The sequence below is a fragment of the Astatotilapia calliptera genome, chromosome 1 (assembly GCF_964374335.1).
Source record: "Astatotilapia calliptera chromosome 1, fAstCal68.1, whole genome shotgun sequence".
Classification (NCBI taxonomy): Eukaryota; Metazoa; Chordata; class Actinopteri; order Cichliformes; family Cichlidae; genus Astatotilapia; species Astatotilapia calliptera.
In genome coordinates this window covers 3,703,577-3,724,533 of record NC_137422.1, presented here as the reverse complement: position 1 = coordinate 3,724,533, position 20,957 = coordinate 3,703,577, and the positions used below count along the sequence as shown (strand labels likewise).

Sequence of the window (20,957 nt, the reverse complement as noted above, 5' to 3'; positions counted from 1 at the left end):
TGGGGGTTCAGCATAAGTTTGGGACAGTGTATGTTCCTCAGTCTCAAGGGAAAGTAGGAAGAATGAATCTAAATTTGAAAAACAAATTAGGCAAAATCTGCGCGCAGACGGGGCTAAAATTGGGTTGCAGCCCTGCCAAATTGCTTTAATGACCATAAGATGTTCTGTTAACCAATCCACAGGTTTCACGCCATATGAGCTGCTGACTGGGAGGCAGTTTCCAGCACCCTGGACAGCGGTCCCGGGGAAGTCACAGGTCTCATGCAGAATATTGGGATGAATTAAAAGCTCTTGTAAATGGCCTGTATTTATATAGCGCTTTACTAGTCCCTAAGGACCCCGAAGCGCTTTACATATCCAGTCATCCACCCATTCACACACACATTCGCACACCGGTGATGGCAGCTACATTGTAGCCACAGCCACCCTGGGGCGCACTGACAGAGGCGAGGCTGCTGGACACTGGTGCCACCAGGCCCTCTGACCACCACCAGACACCACTTGTCTCGAGTTTCACAAAGCAGGTGACATCTGGAGTACATTCTGCAGACGGGACCAGTCCGTACGAGGTGACTGCCAGAACCACAACAGCCGTCCAACTGAAAGGGCGGGGCAACACCTGGTACCACTGGACGCAGTGCGCAGCCGTGGACGAGAGCTTGGTGGGGGAAAATCAATCTCCACCCAACACAGGTGAAAATAAAGAGAGGCAGAATAAACCCTCTCACCTGTGCAACGGGCCGGCCAGTAGTCCACCTGGAAGGGTGAAGTAAGAAGTGGAGCAACGTAGGAGATCACCACACCAGCAGAAAGGAGTGGTAACAAATTGAAAACTCACAAAAGGGAGTGAAAGTTTTATTAAAATACAAAATTCACCCAGCACAATGCCATTATGTCTGTAATGCTTTCTGTTGCCTGTTTCTTGGGAATTTTGGTCATTTGTGGTTGTTGTCTCATTCCTTGTGCCAGAGGACTGCTGGAGAAGGTAATAATAAGGGCTGTGCACTCTGAACTGGTGAGTTTGGTGTCCATGATGCCCTTAATGGAGCTGGAGGTGGCCGAATGGGACGAGGAGTGACCCAAAGAAGTGTGATGACCCTGTTTGAGAACAGGCCTACACACCACATATAATATATATAATCTAGAAACCTTCTTCAAGATCAATACTGGCATCCGACAAGGATGCGTGCTATCCCCTTTCCTCTTCCTGTTGGTAATTGACTTCATCATGCGACGATCAGTTGACCAAGCTGGCATCGGTGTGCCCTGGCACGAAGCGCGTAATCTCACTGACTTGGACTTCGCAGATGACATCGCCCTGCTGGGCTCGACTCAGGAAGACCTCCAAAAGTTGACCGCGGCCCTGCAGAGGGAGGCAACGAAAGTTGGATTAAGAATCAGCGCCAAAAAAACCAAGGTACTCTGAGTTGGCTATGCACGTGCCCGCATTCCTGTCATGATCAACCAACAACGTGCTGAAGAGGTGGAGAATTTTACATATCTTGGCAGCATCATCTCGAATGACGGGGTCTCTGATCGGGATGTCGACGCCAGAGTAGGGAAGGCAGTTGGTGTCCTGCGACGTCTCCAACCTATTTGGAACTCGACCTCCCTGAATGTAAGGGTCAAGATCAGACTACTGAACTCTATAGTCTTCCCTACTGCACTTTACGCTAGTGAAACCTGGCACTCAACAAGTGCAATTATTCAACACCTGAACGTGCTTCAACAACGTGGCTTGCGGCGAATCCTGAGAATTTCCTACCGGGACCGAATAACAAATGAGGAGGTCCTACGAAGAGCAGGCACCCGCCCATTAGCCGATGTTGTTGCAGAAAGGCGCTTTCGCTTTGCGGGACATATTTTACGCCTACCCCCTCATCGCCCAGCTAAGATTGCCATGACATGGCGTCCACGCACTGGCAAGCGAAAGCAAGGCCGACCAAAGACCACATGGCGTCGAACATTTATGGACGATCTGAGAACTGTCGACATTGCCTGGGACGAAGCTGAAGCAGTCGCTGCTGACCGACATCGATGGAGATCACTAGCTGCCCGATGCGCCGCTCGGCGTAGGAGGAACTAAGTTCTAAGTAAGTAAGTAATCTAGAAACAGGCTTGAGTGAAGATCTGAATGTATTCAGCTTCTTGTTGCATTGGAGTTTGCTTAGTAACAGGTGACCGACGATGGGCTAAAGAAGATGTCGAGTCCTGGGGGACCTTCAGGCCCTGAATTCATCGCCATATTTGGAAGAAGATGCTAGAGAGGGGAACTTCCATGTCTGCATTTATCTCTTAAAATTTATTATGTCTGTAAAAATTGCAAATAATGTTCTTAAGATGCAAATGATATTCTTGTAAACGCATGAGGGGGCGTTAACCCTGATGAATCAAAAGCAAGCTGAAGTGTCTGTTTGGGCGGAGATCTACATCTGATGTTTGGCAGTGTGCATCTCTCCACGTGTGTGTTCAATAAACTGTTTGATTGCATTCTCTTGGGCCTTTGGTATTTTGTTTTGGATCTCAATATTTCGAATCGGGACAGATTCTAGCCAATCATTTTACCTTTCCAAGGATAGTAGGCGGGCCCAGGTACGTACGTTCTTTTAGAGCAGAGCTACAGATTAAAAATGCCCAAGGCAAAGCGGTCAAAAGTCTGGCTGTACATCACAGCGAAAGATGCAAACTCAGCAGCCTGCAACAAGTGCTTTAAGGTGATACTGTGCAAAGGGGGTAACTCCTCGAATCTGATGAAACGCCTGGCGAAGCATAGCGGGGGTTTTTTAAGCCAAGAAATGCGCCGTATTTGATAGCTTGCTGCGAGACCTCACACCGAGCACATCTGCTGCGGGTGGGTTGCCTGTTATCTGACTCGGAGTTAGGAACATCCCCCAAGAACCCGAAGAGGAGAGTCCTGGCCCCTAGCCCTGCCAGTGTAGCAGAAATGATGAGGATGATGATGCAGCAGCAGCCGTTCTTCTCTGCGTGAGTAGCTTAATGTTGTTCGTGTATAATTTACGTTGAGTACGCTAACCACGTTATTACATTAATGCATGTAAGGTGAACTAGCAAACACCGTCGTAGTTACATGCGGCTGTCTTCTTGTTTGATGGCAGATGCTCCCTTCACCCTGGCCAAAAAGGCTAAAATGACCAAAGAAAAAGTGGAAAACAGTTAAACATGAGAGGTTTAGGACAAAGTTTGTGTTTTTTCAATAGTTTAAGCACTGCTTCCAGCCAAGAGTGATGCCATATATGCCCTATAGCTGCAGAAAAAACACTTTTCTACTCTCCCAGAGCTCTATACAACATGCCACATTCACCCAATCACAAGCACTTTATCTATACTCAGTGCTTTCTAAATACATTCATACTCCGATGGATGCATCGGGGAGCAATTTGGGGTTAGTATCTTGCCTGAGGACGCTTGACATGCAGACTGGAGGAGCCAGGGATCGAATCACCAACCTTCCAATCAGTAGGTGACCTGCTTTACCTCCTAAGCAACAGCCACCCCTAGAAGAGCAGGCTGTAAGCAAAATACAAAATAAAAGAAATGCTCTGAATATTGTTTTTGTGTGACTTGCGCATGAATGCCACTAAGCAAAATACAAAATAAAATATGAATCCTATCATGGTGCAAAATGCAAAGACAGAAGAAACTACCATGAACTGTCTTCTTTCAGAAGGTTCACTAAACACTCCATTTTCAAAATATTTTAATTTTCTGGCATTTATTTCACAGTTCTGTCTTTAAAGGGTTAAATCATTACAGTTACGTGACTGACTGATGTCAACAATAGTGGTAGTGATGTAGGGCTGCAAAATTTAAAAAAACAAAACCAAATAATGCTTTGAAAACTTTTATCAGCTGACTGAAAGTGACTGAGTCATAACCTGCAGTTATGATAAACACACACACACACACACACACACACACACACACACACACACACACAGTAATCATTATTACATTACTCAATGCGTTCAGCAGAGCTGAAGTGTTTTTTGCAGGAAAACAATTCATTTGACACGAGTCATTAACGAGCTCACTTACTGTGGAAAAAATACTAAAACATTATGTCACAGCTGGGTAACAGACACCAAATGATAATGTAAGCTTTATGAGTTCTTTGTTTACCTGCAAAAACATATTCAGCCTCTTCAACATAAGTCAGTACTTTATTGCTCAGCAAAAAGACACCAACAGAATGACGACCAATAAAATGAGCATTTTCAAAACTACACAAATTACCTCCACTAATCTGAAATTCACACAATTAGTTAAAAGCTGCTTTTTGACATGCAGGCAGACACATACGTGAGTTATTCTGGCCGGATGAACCATTTTGTGCTGTGTAATAGTGTGAGAAATGGGTAGAATAAATAAAAGAGATGAGGTGTCTGGGCACTGATCCACACAAAAACACAGCAGAGCTGATATCTGATGTAGGAGCCAGACAGGCACATTCACAGAAAACCCTCAGATCCAAAGTCAGCCTGCTGAGAAAAACCTGGGAGCTGCTCTGAAAACAACAGACTCCAACTGATGTTTTCTCGACACTGTACGTCTCTTTCAGTTTGTACAGTACTTCTGTTATCAAGGAAGTTAGACGGACAGTTTCTGGTTTGTTCTTTGCATTTAAATTAGAAGCAGTAAAAATAAGGTAACACACCAGCGGAACACATCCCGTCAGTGTAATGTAATAAACTACCTGCTCAGTTATGTCAGTTTCACTGGCGTCCAGTAGCGATCCTAGAGTACTGTTGGGGCCCTGAGCAAAACCTTACAGGAGACCCCCTAAGACCAGTGCTCATTATGACATTAATATTATGTTTTAAATAATCTGACACCACCATCTCCAGTCCTTTAAAACAGGTGAAACATTATCCTAGAAATGGTTTCAACATCAAAGTGAGGCATGGATTTAAACCCACCCCGAGGGATTTACTGCAAATCTTCCCCCTGCTTTCCTGTATCCTTTCCACTGTTTGACATCAACGTAAACAAAGGAAATGATGCAATCCTACTGGAAGTTTCATCATTCAGTTGTATCATCGACATTTAAGGCTGGAGTAGCAGTATTTAGTTATTCAGCTTTATAGTTAACAGTTATCCTCTGGTTTCCTTATAACTATCTTACTTTTTTCAGTCCCAGAAGAACATCTCCTCTTTGTTTTTGTTTTATTGCTTGTTTAAACAGAATTATGCACCTCACTCTCAGCTGTCATGTATGAATTTCTCAGAGACTCAAAGCAGACACACTGAAACTGCTAATTTAAAAGTCACATTCAGACTTTTCCACAGATCCACAGAAAAATTTCTAGTTCAAATAAGAATGACAAGCACGACTTATTAGTCACTCAACTCAAGTCCCAAGTTAGTTTATACACATATTCCAACTGCAAACTGCCATCATGCTTTGTATGCGAATTACAACAACTTCAGATTTATGGTGAAACACAGACATTGCCATGCCACGGCCTTAAAAAATAAATAAACAGATAGAAAAACAGAAAGTTTCACTCTTTAGTACAGTGCTACCTAATTTCATACTTTCATGGGTAAAGTGTTGAACAGCGCCAGGACTACTTTGTTGAATGTCTTTATCCTGTTTTCCTTCTCTCACCCCAACCAATCACAGCAGACGGCCCCGCCCCTCCCTGAGCCTGGTTCTGCTGGAGGTTTCTTCCTGTTAAAAGGGACTTTTTCCTTCCCACTGTCGCCAAAGTGCTTGCTCATAGGGGGTCATATGATTGTTGGTTTTTTCTCTGTATGTATTATTGTAGGGTCTACTGTGCAATATAAAGCACCTTGAGGCGACTGTTGTTGTGATTTGGCGCTGTATAAATAAAATTGAATTGATTTATTGCAGGTGGTGATGCAGAGCCATTTTACTTCACCAACATGTGTTACCCCCAAAGTATGAACAGAATACCATGACTTTTGTATTCACCAAGTTTTATCCATTTCATAAGAACAACTTCCTCCTGTGTTGATTCACCGTGCTATCAGGTTGTCGCCATTTGACAAAAAGCTCAAAGTTCTCACGATAAAATATATCAAGTTGTTCGGGCTTTCCTAACGAGGGTGGCACGGGTCAATCAGCCGGGAGCAATATATCAAAGTATTGTCATTTCGTTTCATGTCATTTATGTCAGTAGGTGGCACTGTGGCTCTCATTAAATATTAGCACGTAGATTTGTATTACACATGTGAACATATACTGTTTGCACCAACACTAAAATCACTGCAGGGCCACACACACACACACACACACACACACACACACACACACACACACACACACACACACACACACACACACAGCCACACAGCTTTGCAATTTAGCACCATGCAGGTCTCACCAAATATCAGTGTCTGTGAGGAGTTTGTTAAAGTATTGCATTTTTGAGACACTCAGCGTCAGCATAATTCAACTAAATAATAACCAGGAGTTTTCCCAAACTTAGCTTAGAGACATGCTGCTCATAAACAGTACTGATAAAAAGCCAGATGGAGTTCGAGCGTAGCATCCAGTGTGTATGGACCCATAAAATACAGAGAGACACTTTAGTTTTCCAAGTTTAACGAAAGAAATGATGAATGAGAGATTGAAGGTAAACACTCAACACTCAAACACTCTTTAAAATAAGAAACAGAAGAATAATTGCTCCACAATTAACAAGTGTGTGGTGATTGGCTTCTGTACGTTTAACTAAAACATTATTAATCAAGTTGTAAATCTTCCCTCTGTTAATTGAACTGTTTCAGCTTTAGTCAGTCACAGACAGGCTTGACCTGATGACCTCTGAATCCCACTTGTAGTTTAATCTGAAAGGTTTAGAAAGATTAAGGGTGAAATTGCTTCCAATACAAACTCTTTACAGTTAACGCTGGGATTATGCCCACCCTGTCTTTAAATGAAATCCTCTTATGACACACGCCTGTACAAATAAATACGGCCACTGCGATTGGACGAGAGCATTTCCTGAAAGTTTCTGTCCCGGGTGGTGGACTGTGCAAAAACTCGCAGACTAAATGAAAGATGGCAGTGAAGCATTGCACCATCACCACATCTGTCTCCACGGTGGGGGATTTGAAGGAAAGTGTGTGAATCCAGCATGGTCTCAGTGTGTTTATCAGACCTGAAACGATGCAGCATGAACCTGAACTACATTCTTCCACTTGAGTTGAGCCTGGAAACCCAGAAACAGACAGGAGGAGACTCTGGGGAGCTCATGTCTGTACTGTATGCCTGATGCCCCTGTCTTTCTCCCCCTGAACTGTACGGGAGGGCTCAGTGCACACAAACATGTTTAGGTTGTTGTGCTGAAAAGCAGTACCGGGCCTCTTCGTGCCCCCCTCTCTTTCTTCTATAATTGACCAAATCTGCCAGTAGCTGTCTTTGCTGCTCCTTCTGCTGTGAGAGATAGGCCTTTATTATTTTCTTATGAGGGATAAATCTGTCTCCTCCTTCTCGCTTCAACCACTTTAGAAGCACTGATGTCTTTTTTATCTTCAGTAATAAAGTCAGAGGCCTGGGTGAGGCCAGAAAGACATCGTACACAAACCCTAATCTATAAGACGCATGCATCCTCAGAAAAATGGACAACCAAAGTCCTGTGAAACACCTTTAGGTTCTCATCCATCACACAGCACCATCGGGGATACATCTAATGAGTTGGCAACAAGCCCCAAAAAAGGCCAGCACCTTGAAATGAGTATAGTTTGAAAGCCAAAGCATGTTCACTCGAAACATATGTATGTGTTTGTTTTCTATGATGTTCATTTAAAAGTATCCCTGGCATTATATGTTGGTTAGTCACTACTAGCAGGACCCATGGTGCACTGGTCTGTTAAAGGATCTCTCACTGTTTTGGAATTTGTTTGAACACTTAACAGATTAACCCAAAATAAAAACAAATTGTTAGTATTAATAATTAATATACAATCTTTTGTGCAACTCATCTTAGCAATAAACACCGACCTAAAGCGGAGAACTTATCACAAAAGTGGTGAGCTGGTGTTTCCTCACTGACGATGGTGCGATATGGCAGCCTCGCTTCTGTCAGTCTGCCCCAGGGCAGCTGTGGCTACAACTGTGGTTTGCCTCCACCAGTGTGTGAATGAATAGTGGAATTGTAAAGCACTTTAAGGGTCTCGAAAAGCGCTATATATATGCAATAATAATTATCATTATTATTATTATAACCGATGCAAACAGACTCAAAATGCAGACTCGGGAGGTTCAGTGAGTGTATTCTCCACCATCACCATCTCCCTGTGTCTGTGTAAGAGTTAGGTTAACTGGTGATTCGACATTGCCCACAGGTGTGAATGTGAATGGTTGTCTCTGTGTTGGCCCTGCAAGAGACTGGTGACCTGTCCACGGTGCATCCTACCTCTTGCCTGATTAGGTTCACCCTCCCATCCCCTTATTTTAAAACAATGAGTTTTTACTGTTATTTAAACAATTCTTATCTTAGAAAGTTGGAGATACTGTTACCCTAGCCTGACAGAAAGAAATTTAAAAGGTGAAAGAGACCCAAATACAAAAAAATAAAAAAGGCTGTTGCATCCATTAATTTTAGTGCCTTTAAGGGCGACACTAGTGATGGCAAAACGACTTTTGTTCTTCTACGGTCAAACAACCTTCAGCCCTGAGGTCACTAAACACTTTCTGATGAATTTATGGGCTCAGGCTACGTCCACACTAGCCCAGGTAGATTTGAAAATGGCGTTTTCGGAGTGGTCAAGCAGGCGCAACTCCAGGAAGAGATAAAACTTCTGAGGTGGCCAGCGTATGACCCTGATTTTCTACCTGCTTCCCACGATAGTAGATTTAAACAATGGGTGTGGCATGGAATCACTGCTGGGTGTTTGGTTATTGTAAAATCTAAAATTATGGCTTTTGATACCCTATGCAAGACTTACGATCTCGGGAAACAAGACTTTTTTCGATACTTGCAACTCCGTGACTATATTGGCAAAAGACTGAAGAGCTGTGTCCGTGGAGACTTCTCGATTGTTAATATTTTCATTGATGCTTATGACTCTGGGAGTAACAGAGCCTTGATAAGTAAACTGTATAAATGTCTGACTAAGCTCAAAGGGCACTCAACGATTTACATAAAGCAGAAATGGGAAAAAGAAATGGACATTGTGATTACAGAAGATGGGTGGGCACGGATCTGGGAGACACAGTTTACCACGACTAACTCCAACATGTGGCGGGACTTCTGCTGGAAGAACATTATACGCTATTTCATAACGCCTAAACAGAAGTCTAAATTCAGTGCTACACCTGCGTTTTGCTGGAGGAATTGTGGGGAAGTCATGGCTGATTACGGTCATATATTCTGGTCCTGCCCACTCATACGACCCTTCTGGACGGAAGTTATAAAGATAATTACAGAGGTGTTGGGATTCCACGTGTCTTGTACATTTACCTCATTGTATCTGGGATATTTTACAGACGATTTAGTTGCAGATGATGTTTACCTTCTGAAAGTTCTCTTGGCTTCTACGAAGAAGGCCATAACAAAACGCTGGCTCTGTAGAGATCCTCCCACTGTAACACTTTTTACCTCTATAGTGGAAGACGTCAAATTGATGGAATGTATGACTTTCACTCTGCGACTGCAGGGAGATTTGGGAAGGAGACGGTGGAGAAAATGGCTGGACTTTATAGCTTGTGGCAGCACCCTTTGATGCATAGAATTAGCGATGCAGACTTGTTGACGTATGTATGTGTGGATGTGCAGATGTATGTACAGGTGTATGTTATCTTCCCATGACCTCATACTGTTTCTGTTTTTTCTTTTTTCTTTTATCTTGTTGCATAAAAATGTTCCTAAACAAATAAAAAGTGTCAAAAAAGAAAATGGCGTTTTCATCTGAAAACACTCCGCGTCCACACTAGCGTTTTCAGTTGTTTTCACAGAGTTGTGCGTCCACATTGAAACGGCCAGAAACGCTTACGTTCCAGTCCTGCACATGTGTGAAATGCAAGAAGATTCGAGCTGCCTCATTTCTGTCTCATTTATTTACTTTCCAGCTCTTTGAAACGTTGCGGCAAAATGTCGAGGAAAAGCACCGAGTTTTTTAAATGGACTAACAATGAGGTGGAGTTGTTGCTGCGAGTAACACAAAAGTTCAAAGTTGCAAAAGCGAGTGAGAATTAAAGAATTTGAAGAAAAGCTCTCTGCAGCATGTACAAACTGATATTAATCTTTAATAGGGCTGTCAAAACTGAGAGCAAACAAAACGACTGCTGTGTAATACTGTCCGCCACACTGCGACACAAAAAGGGTGTTTTTTATCCGCTTTGAAGAGCGTTTTCAAAACGCTGCGTTTTCCTTGACTAAAAACGGCGTCTTAGTGTGGACGGAGAGAAAAAGATGCGTTTTCAAACGAAAACGTATTAGTGTGGACACGGCCTCAGTCATTTATTTCGGGTCATATGACATAAGGCACAAAATCCATTTTGCATTTGCTTATTTAAAGTGTCTCAGTGGAGAATTATCCAGGATATAGGCACTGGGGACATTAACTCAAAGACTGAAAGCAGGGGAACTGTTTGTGCCCTAAACCAGTGGTAGCCTATAACTAACCTCAGCACCATATCCAAGTAGGATTTTTACTTCTTTTCCGTGTAAGAATGTTTGATATGTAGTTATTTTGAGTTTTAGGATCTTAGCTGGAGAAATAATCTTACTAACACTTTATTATCCAGATGCGTTCTGTGGTCAGCTTCTATTTGTGTAGAGTGACACAGAAACAAGAATAAGAATAAAAATCCAGATACTATGAATAGACACGACAGAACATCTGCGTGTCCTCTTCAGAGTCGGCTGATCTTGTTGTCGTTTTCACCGCCCTGCTGACAGTCAGAACCCAGGCTGACCTCGGCATGGCACAAACCATGGCTGTGCACCCCCGGGCAACTGAAGATGCACTTTTGTAGTTTGGTATCTTTTAGCAATCAGCTGCTTCAGACAAACAGGGCAGCAGCTGCGCTCCCCTTCCTTGTAATCCTCACACAACCCGACACAAACTGAGCCGTCATGCAGAATCTCAGCTCTGTTATCATCTCTAGACTGAAGAGTTTTCATAACACTGCAGCATAACTGTTGAGCAACACTGTTTGTAGAGCGTTGTTGAATCTTTCTACCTACGGTGGCATTTAGATTTCAGTCTTACTTCTTTTGGAGCATACCCCTCTCGCTGTTGACGAACAACATTTCTGGCAGAAAAATTTGCAAATACCACCGCAGCCTTTTGTTCTTATACCAGGTTTAAGAGAAACGCAACAAACTGCCGGTGTTAATTTTGGCAGGAAATATAAATTGTGTTTTATTCATAGTCTTTTGACTAAAACATCATTTAGTTTTATTCTATTGTTAGTTGACTAAATATAAGACTAAATCTGATTCAGTTGACTTAAAGTGTTAAAGTGTAGATTAAGCAGAAAAGACCAGACCTTCCTCTCCACATCCACCTTCTGCTACTCGAGTCCCCTTCCTGGGAGCATACACCCAGAACTCTTCACCTACGAGGTTCCCAAGAGGCACATCACCACCTACAACCTAGGATTATGTTAAAGAGTAGTGGCTCCATTCTGAGCCCCTCATGACCCAAAGTGGGCACTCCACTGATTTTCCAGCAGAGAGCCGTGGCTTTAAAATTGGAGCTGCTCATTTTCATTTCCAGTACTTCACAATCAGTTGAAAACACCCTCACTGCAAGTGAGAGGTGAGATTCTGAGGCCACCAAAGTGGAAACCTTCCTCCACTTGGCATCACCAGGAAACTACTCTTCAGTATCTTGGCACAGACTTTCCCCTGAGGAGCGTGATCCCCCTTGTGATTGGAACCAACCCTCCACAAGAGTTGTTTAACTACCCATGTGACATCCTTCCTAGTTTACTCTACTTCCTCTAAGGAAGTCGTGTCAGTGGGACTGAGGAGATCATTCAAATAGTTCCTCCACCACCGAACTACATCCTCAGTCAGCAACAGTCCTGTTACTCAGAAGCTAAAGTGGGTCATATATCTGTAGGAAGGTTGGTGGTTCAATCCCTGGCTCCCCTAATGTGTATGTCTGCCCCTGAATCCAGCTTCCTCCCTCCTGACCTTCCAGACCATCTGCTACCTCTCTGTGATAAATCTGCTCTCATGTTGCTACCATGTTATTTAGCATCTCCTCAAGTTAACTTTGTAAACTGTGTGTCTTTACTTATCCATTCCCTGGGCTCAGAATGTGCAAGTTACCTGTTTACTCACCTGGTGCTGGCCTTCATATCGAACGCTCACTGCTTGCTCTTCTACTCACCGCCATTCTCCAGATTTAAAACGTTAGACTACTTTCCAAGTAAGATATTCAGCCTTGCTCGCTCTTCCTCCAAACTTATCAACACGGAGCTAGCGGATTAACCCCGTTCTCCTAACTAGATCCACTCACTCCTCCTGATTACCTGTTGACAAAGTCTCCTGTGTTTAACAAAGTCATACCTCTAAATAATCTGTGTCTGCATTTGATTCCAAAACTTGGTGTCAGCCATCTCGACCATTGCCATCAGCTTATAAACACACAGAAAAAAGATGGATGCAACCACTGTGATAGCACTCATCGGTCTTTGAGGTCCAGTTCTGAAGCTTCAGTAAAGTCATAACACTGGCCAGTATTTTCACTCACCAGAACTGAAGCACATCCTTACTGGACTGTCTGTACTGCACAACAAGCCATAATAACATTCAAATAATTCCATTAAAGTCAACAACAGCACAAACATGGTAGCATGGAGTTCAAAGACTCCAAGTATCTATAGGACACCTGTCAATAAAAGCAGCCACGCCTCTAACTCCAGTATCTCGTTAACATAAATCAGCCCCACTTGGAGTTGATAAAGAAAACAATCCACAGAGGCCAAAACTGTCGTAGAAATGCTTTCTAACTGTGCACACTGGGCATTTTAACATGGATGTTTTTGAATAATTAAACTGAGAATTACATTTTTATCCAGTTTTGGACAATGATGTGTGCTTTGGCAAATCACAGACCTCTTAGTCTCTTGTGAAAAGGCTGTCTTATCTTTCCTTTCCTCCCCGGTGACACACTGTACGCTCTCGTGTGCATCTGAAGCAGCTGTGGGTGATATTTGGCTCCTAAATCAGTGTAATGATTCTGAAGGTACTGTCAGAGTTTCACTCCAAAGAAGAAAAGAAAGACTTTAATGTCGGCACTGTGCTGTGTTTCTTTTCTCATTTGATTTGGGAGCAATTTCAGCAGTTTGCATCAGAGGTTTAAAAGTTCTGTTTTGATAGAGGTTGTTCAAAAATCTTTATGTGGCTCTGATCTGTGGTGTGACTTGTTTACTCTGCAGGCACTCGCATTGATCAGCTTCATAAGTCAGTAATGTAGTGAGCGGCTTGTGAGAGATTGCTGTGAAACATCAAGGGAAAAAAAATTGGTTTACGCTCTGTAAATGACTTGTAATGGTCTCCCCTGAGCAGAGGTGGTGTTCATCAGTGAGTAAGAACAGGAGAAGCACTTGGCAAGTCAGGGACAGACTCAGGCGTGGACAAGTTAAAGCAGACATGTTGACATTTTGCTCACATTTTGAACTTTCAGGGCGTCTGATCACCAGAATTCTACAGAAAAGACGAGCAGCAGGCTGATGCAGTGGTTAGCTGTGAGGTGCTAACTGAACTGATTTGCTGGAGCTCCCTGGAGTCTGCGTGCTCCAGCTGGAGACTCCAGCTTCCTCCCACAGGCCACATACATGTATGTGCGGTTAACTGGTGATTCCAAAATTAATTGCAGGTATCAATGACACCTTTTTTTATTTATTTAACCTTTATTTAACAGGAAGATCCCACTGAGATTAAAAACCTCTTTTTCAAGGGAGACCTGGCCAAGATAGGCAGCAGCAGCAGAAATTACTCAATTAAACACAGGCAGCAACAACACACATGCAAAAAAGAAATGAATACAATAAAAATAAAATTCAAATAAAAATTCAATCAAAATGACAATCTAATTGAAACAGTTGCATGTTATGGACTTGGCCTCAAGGATTCTTAGTTTAGATTTAAAAGCACTTAATGAAATTAATTCAGTCATTTTCCAGTCGTTCTGCAGTTTGTTCCAAGCTGAGGGAGTTAAATGGACAAAAGCTCTTTTGCCAAATTCAGTTCAGGCAAATGGAACAGAAAGCAACAAGTAACCATGCGGACGAACAGAATACCGACCAGCAAGCAGGGAACATATATAAGAAGGCAGCAATCGCCTTATATATAAAACAGTAGAAATGAGAGTTCGTCCGACTGGCTAAAGCAGGCCGTTCTACCTGAGAGTATAACTCACAGAGGTGAGTCTGAGATTTACAGTTAGTGATGAGAGAAGCACGACACACAGTATCAACCGTTCGAAGATAGTGAGCAGAAGCATTCAGATAGAATATCTCCATAATCCAGCACAGGTAAAAATGTTCCAGCAACAAGCTGCTTCTTTGTATTAAAAGAAAAACTTATTTTGAAAATAAAATCTCAGTTTGAACTTCAGATTTTTCACAAGACTCTACATTTGGTTTGAAAGTGAGCGAGCCCTCAATCAAGATACCCAGATATTTATACGTGTGAACCAACTAGTGATGTGTCGGTTGCGAACGAAATGGCTCTTAGAGCCGGATCTTTGACGTGAGCCGTGGGGAGTTTTTTTTGGTTTTTTTTCCTTTCTCTCACCCTCTCTCTTGCACTTTTTTTCCGCTTCACTCTGCACGTGAGCCTTGTGCTTTGCGCTGGGCAGAGGGGGGAGGGGCGGTAGTTACACTTAGTAGCACAGGAACAGAGCGGGAGGGAGAGAGAGAGAGAAAGAGAGCCTAGAAAGGTATAGTAATCATCCACAACTATTTTCAGTTGCAGATGATAAAGGATTCAGAAAGTTTATTCATGCAGGCCCATATGACAGAGAATGTGCATGTTCTTTTTGTTTTCATATTATAATTTATATTTAATTGTGTTGTGGTTTGCAGTGTTTTGTGTTGTTTCACTTTAAATTTGTTTAAAAGGAAAAAGCTGAAAATTTAAATAGTTAAAAGTTGAACTGTGAATAGTTGTTTTTTGTATTATATGATTTATTTATTACATTTTATGTGGAGTGAATAAATAAAAGTATATTTACGGTGGCCTCTACAGACAAAACACGTACAAAACACAACAGAAGTGCTCCAGGATGCTAGGGGGCAGTGTTGAGCTTTTGTTACCTAGTGGCTACACAAGCCAGCAAGTACCAACGACCGGATTTGGTGTGTGGTAATAACAGGTAAATGAACATTTGTTTAAATTATTTGAATATATATGAGTGCTTGTGTATAAATACGAAAACAATACACATATGCTTTCAATTGTGTAATTTAAGTGATCTAGGTAGCTGTTCTGGAAGTTCAGTTTAAGCTAGAAATGTGTTTTGGAGTTTGTACGTGTTTTGTCTCTAGGGGCCACCGTAAATATTTATATTTAAACATATATAAATAAAACCACTTTTTTTTTTACATTAGTAATTCCTTTTGTGAATAATTTTATATTATTGTTAATAATAAATTAATTAAAGCAACAGGTTGGGAGCTGAAAGAGCTGGTTCTCTAAAAAGAGCTGGAAATCCCATCACTAGAACCAACTCTATTTTACTACCTTTAAGAGTGGTTACTGATCACCTTATTGTCTGCGTACAAATGTGGCCCTATGATAAAGTGGTAAAGATAAAGAAACACATTTTTACACACTTATAAAATCAATATTATTTGAAAATGTGAGAAGCTGCAAATCAATAGTAAATATTTAGGTTGTATTACTTTTTGTGACCTGTATTGAAGCTGACACTACACAAAAGAAAGCCTCGCTCACCACACCATCCTCGCCCTTTCATGCCGCCTAATTATATCCTTAAGCAGGAAAAAATGTTTAGAAGAGGAAAAAAGCTCCGTTATTCTAAGATTACTCCAGACCGAAGGAAAAAGGCAAAAAATCTAATTTGGTTGGGCTTTATTTACGTGGACTTGAAGCTCCTGCCAGCGAGGCACACATCAACCAACCAAATCACTACACACACACACAGAAATGGTTCACTGCCATTCATAAGTCACAGTGTAATTCTGGCCTCCTGGCTCACTGCTTTAGATGAATGTTTCTACCCAGAAAGCAAACAAGATTCTGAAACCATGTTAATATTACCCAGCTGAGTGAAACTGAAACCAATCATCCCTCTTTCTCCCAGTCTGCAGCCTTACTGTGCCACCACACTGTCAAGGGAAACAATACTACCAGTAAATAGTATTTGAGGAACAGAAGGCAAACAAGGCCAAATATCTGCATAGATGTAGTAGCACTCATGTTTATTAAACACCAAAAAATGAAATATGCAGAAAAACAGCAGCCTCCAGGGTAGCAAAATGAAACAGAACTACCCAAAACAAACGAATCCTCTAATGGTCACTTACTGCTTGGATTCATCACAAAGTCGGTTCCACAGACTCCAACGTCAAACTCACCAGAGTTACATCAGAAACAAACATGATTACAGCTCTAAACACTGGGTTTGGTTTCTAATGCTAGGTGAAACTATATACAGAACCAAAATTTAGCATCATATTTTATGTCACAGTGAATGCACCTTGCTAACCGAGATACACACCCAACACTAATCGGCCCTGTGCAGTCTGACTCAGCACTATTTTTAGTCCCCTCTGGTGCACTTTTGGAATGTTTCAGGATGACATTTCTGTCAAGTCTTGGATAGTGCACTTCTGAGATTAGTGTGTGCGCCTGTGTTCTTTTTAGCTTCCTAATATCACACTCTCTGTGTGTATTTCACATGAAATAAAATGGCTTTCTTGCACCAACAAAGAGCTATTAGGTAAAACTGAGTAGAAACTTGGTGCATCTTGGACTGAACGACTGAAAGATTAATAGGCTCTGTTTTGAGTTTTGTTCAAAAAAGAATGACTTCATATAAGAAAAAAATATATCACATATGCAGGACACCTTAAACTAGTTTTTTAATTAAGCAGCAGGGCAGAAAAAAGTCAGGGCTGCATCAAGACACGAGGACTAAACCCCAATTCAACCAGACCCAGAACTGATCCTGAATTAAAACAGGACTACAACAGTTCAAAATCAGGACTACTTAGGACTTAACCAAGACAGACCCAGAATCAGAACTAGATGATAATAGCACTAAAAATCATCATAGACCTGCACTACACTTATTTTTTAATTCTACCAAAGTCCACTATTTAGATTCAGAAACATTTATATAATTATTTAGCCTTGTTGTGCAAACAAGCCTGCAAAACTTAATAAATATAGAATTTGAAAAATAACAAACCTAAAAAGAAACACTAGGTACGAGATACATGAGGACCTATGATACGGTGATTTTGGTAAACAACCATTTGACTAACATGTGTGTCTCACCTGCTCTTGTTCCTCTCTCTCCCTCTCTGTTCCGCTCTCTGTGTTCCAACAATGAATCCCATTTGTATTGAAAGCATTAGTTTGCATGTGTTGTTCCCTGTATCACCTTCAGTTTTGATTTGTGGACGTTGTCGTCTGTTAAACTCTAATGAAACATCAAATAATGGTCAGTTTTTGTTTCATCCACTCCACTCTCATCTGCGTTTGAGTTCACATTTCCACCACCAGAGATCATGGCAAATATTATGTTAAAGTCATGTCTTAAGAAACATATGGCCTCTGAGACGATCCATCTGCTCTTCACTGCAGACGTACCAGAAATGGTCTCAATACTGACGTGACTGTCAAAAAGTCGTTCTTAAGGAAGGAAAAACAGCTCAAAATTTCACAAGAACTGGACTAGAAATCAGTGGCAACAGGTGTTATGGAGTGAGGAAATTCAAATTTGAGAAAATCTTTTTGTTCAGATTGGTATTTAAATGGTTGTCTACAGCTGGTGGCTCCATCATAGTTTGGGGGTTCGTTTTATCCAGTGGTACTGGGGATCTAATTATTAACACAGAACTCAATTTTAATCATCTGGAAAGCATCTGTAGCATCAAACGCACTGCCAATGCAGTGAAAGCGTACCTGGATAGGAAAACATAGATTGTCCTCCCAACAGCCTGAACATCATCATTATTGAAGCAGCGTGGGATCATCATGATTGAACAAATGAAAGGCAACATCGAAAGAAGAACTTTGTCCTCCAAAAAGCCCAGAAAACCTACTGAAGACCGCTTAGAGGAATTATAAGAAAGCCTGACTAAGAGTTCAGGCTGTGCCTAAGAATAAAGGTAGTCGTACCAAATACTGAATTGAACACACTGGATCAAGACTTCAAGACTTTTGAAGAATTAAACAATCATGTTCAACTTCAAGCTAATTATTTCTATAATTCTTATTTATTGTATATCTAATATTTATGTTCATCCCATTATAAAGTATCTTTGTCAGGGACTGTACATACTGTATCTGATCTATTGTACACAGATATAGAGGAGCAGCTGGCAGGGCCTGAATTCTGGCTGGGAAATGGTAGAGCTGGTCTGTTGGAGGCTGGAGCTGAGCTTTGTCAGGTGATAGACATGAAACTGAAGCAGAGGAACAAAGCCTAGCATAGCCTGTAACGGTATTACGACGGACACATTTTATGAGTTAATTTGGCTTTAAGTAACTTACAGGTTTCTTTGAAAAATACTTTCTTATATCCAGGTTCTTCCTTTTTGCTGCCATCCTCCTCTCCTCCTCGCAGCGCAGGCTTGCCGCTGCTAAAACTAAACAGAGCTCCCTGAAAGGCTCAGCCAATCATATTGGCCATATTTGTCACATGAGGTAGGACTCCAGTAGAGGACGTAATTTAACTCTTTCTGCACCGCTGGGTGAATGAGACGCTGACAGATCGTTTTTTTCTTTCGATCGGGTTTGTTTTTCTTTACTCGAAGAGATCAAATTATTGGTGGGACAATAATCGCCGGATATCGGTGGGGACACGTCCCTTCCGTCCATGCCAAATCTACGCCCTTGATGCTGTATCTAAAAATGGATCCTTAGAGACAACATTTGTTCAAGAATGGTACTGTTGGGTCTGTGCTCCAGCTGGTTCAGAAACGTATTCCCGTTAACAAAGCAAGACGAACAGCTCAACCGGTTTTCACATGCTAGCAAGGGGAACCGGACGGCAGCAGTCCGCTGCCGTCGGTGTCAAGCGAATCCAAAGAACCAGCTTCCCCTGCAGCCTTTTATTTCTGTGACACACAGTTTACACAAACACTCATTGTAAAATCCCCCTATGGTGCATCATAAACCCTAAGGCACTGAGTGTGTATATGTATGTAAGTGTGTGTGTGTGTGTGTGTGTGTGTGTGTGTGTGTGTGTGTGTGTGTGTGTGTGTGTGTGTGTGTGTGTGTCACCAAAGAGTCATAAAGGCAGGAAGTTTACTAAGCAAGAAACCAGAACCTTCACATAGGATGTTCCTATAATAAAACACTACAGCCTCCCCCACCATTCAACAGGCTGGGAGGGGTCAGAAACAAAGGTCTTTGATCCCACCAAGAACCAAGACTTACAAATTTCAGTACAATAATGGCAACATTTAACAACTTAACAGGTACAGTCGTCAACGCTGGTGTTTACAACCTAATAAAAGATACACTTTTAGATATAGAACTTAAATGTTAAGCACTACATCTCACATTTGATGCCCTGCAGATTTTACATTAATATTTCTCACAAAACTTAAAGCTGCCACTCTTTATACATGCAAATGTGTATAAAGACACACAAAAACAGATCCTGTATTCACTCAGCCTGCAGGCCACCAGTGATTTTACAAACTTTGAGCATTACAGAGTTAACCCACAGCCTTGCACAGCAGTGATTTTGTGGCTCAATAAAGAGGCCAGAATCACAATCATTTTCATTTGGCCAATATTTGCACACAAACAAGGAATTTCTCCCAGGTTCACTTTGCAATCTTCGTACAACCCCCCCCCCCCCCCCCCCCCCCCCCCCCCCAGAAAGGTTTCATTACTGTATAAAATATATAAAACTATACAAACTATAAATGCAAAACGGAGTTTCTGAGGGCTTGTAATATTGATCCTGGTAATCTTTGTTTTTTCTAAAATGGTTCTGTTATCGTTTGCAAATAGAAAATATTTTAATTTTTTTGAGAAAACTATTGAAAATCCTTTGCTCTGTTGAAAAAATGCAGTTGGAAAGATTTAGACAAAAACTTTAAATTTGGTAAATGAGGCTAATAATCTTGTCCTCATCTATATTTGCCATGGCCTGCATGATGGTTATTGTTAGTTGCTGTAATTCTTAGGTGGAGTTGTTTGTTTTGTCCTGAAGTTTGAGTGTATGTTTTACTGGTTACTCTGTCTGCTTTGTCCCTGTTACAGTTTTATATTAAAACCGGAGTACTGGCAGCTGGCAGTGCTGTCAAACAAAGCTTTTGGGAAATACTTTCAAAAATTGAAATTTTCATTAGGGGACTAATAATTCTGTCCCCATTTGTACATATCCCGTCCATCATCACATGTTCGAACATGTCATTTCTTCTTCTTGTTGGTTTTGCTGGTTATCCTGTTCCATTTCTCCCTGGCTCTTTACTTGCTTGTTTTCCTTACATCCTTTGTGGATTTATTTGTTTGTGTGGACTCTTCCTTCTTGGAGTTTGCCACTACTTTTGGTTTACTTTGCGTCCCTGCCAGCAAACAACATTTCTTATCTTTACACAGTTTTCCTGCTTTTGCTTCCCTATTGATCCCAACACAGATCAAACTATTAACGAATGCTGAGAACGTGTAGGCGGTCCTCTGTATCGATCCATATTGATTTGACTAATGTGGCTTCTGTTGTATTTGTCGTTATAGAGCCAGCTTTAGGCCCCTGTGTTTGTATCTGTGATATATACTGACTGTAGTAAATAACAA

At 41.6% G+C, this 20,957-nt stretch overlaps 1 long non-coding RNA gene across 1 annotated transcript; it reads right to left on the bottom strand.

Moving 5' to 3' along the window:
• Nucleotides 1–842: 842 nt before the first annotated feature.
• Nucleotides 843–18,811, bottom strand: LOC145428833 (uncharacterized). The gene is made up of 2 exons (XR_013909160.1): nt 18,699–18,811; nt 843–1,363 (listed from the first exon to the last, which is right to left on the bottom strand). It is a non-coding gene; the product is annotated as an uncharacterized LOC145428833 (long non-coding RNA).
• Nucleotides 18,812–20,957: the final 2,146 nt, after the last annotated feature.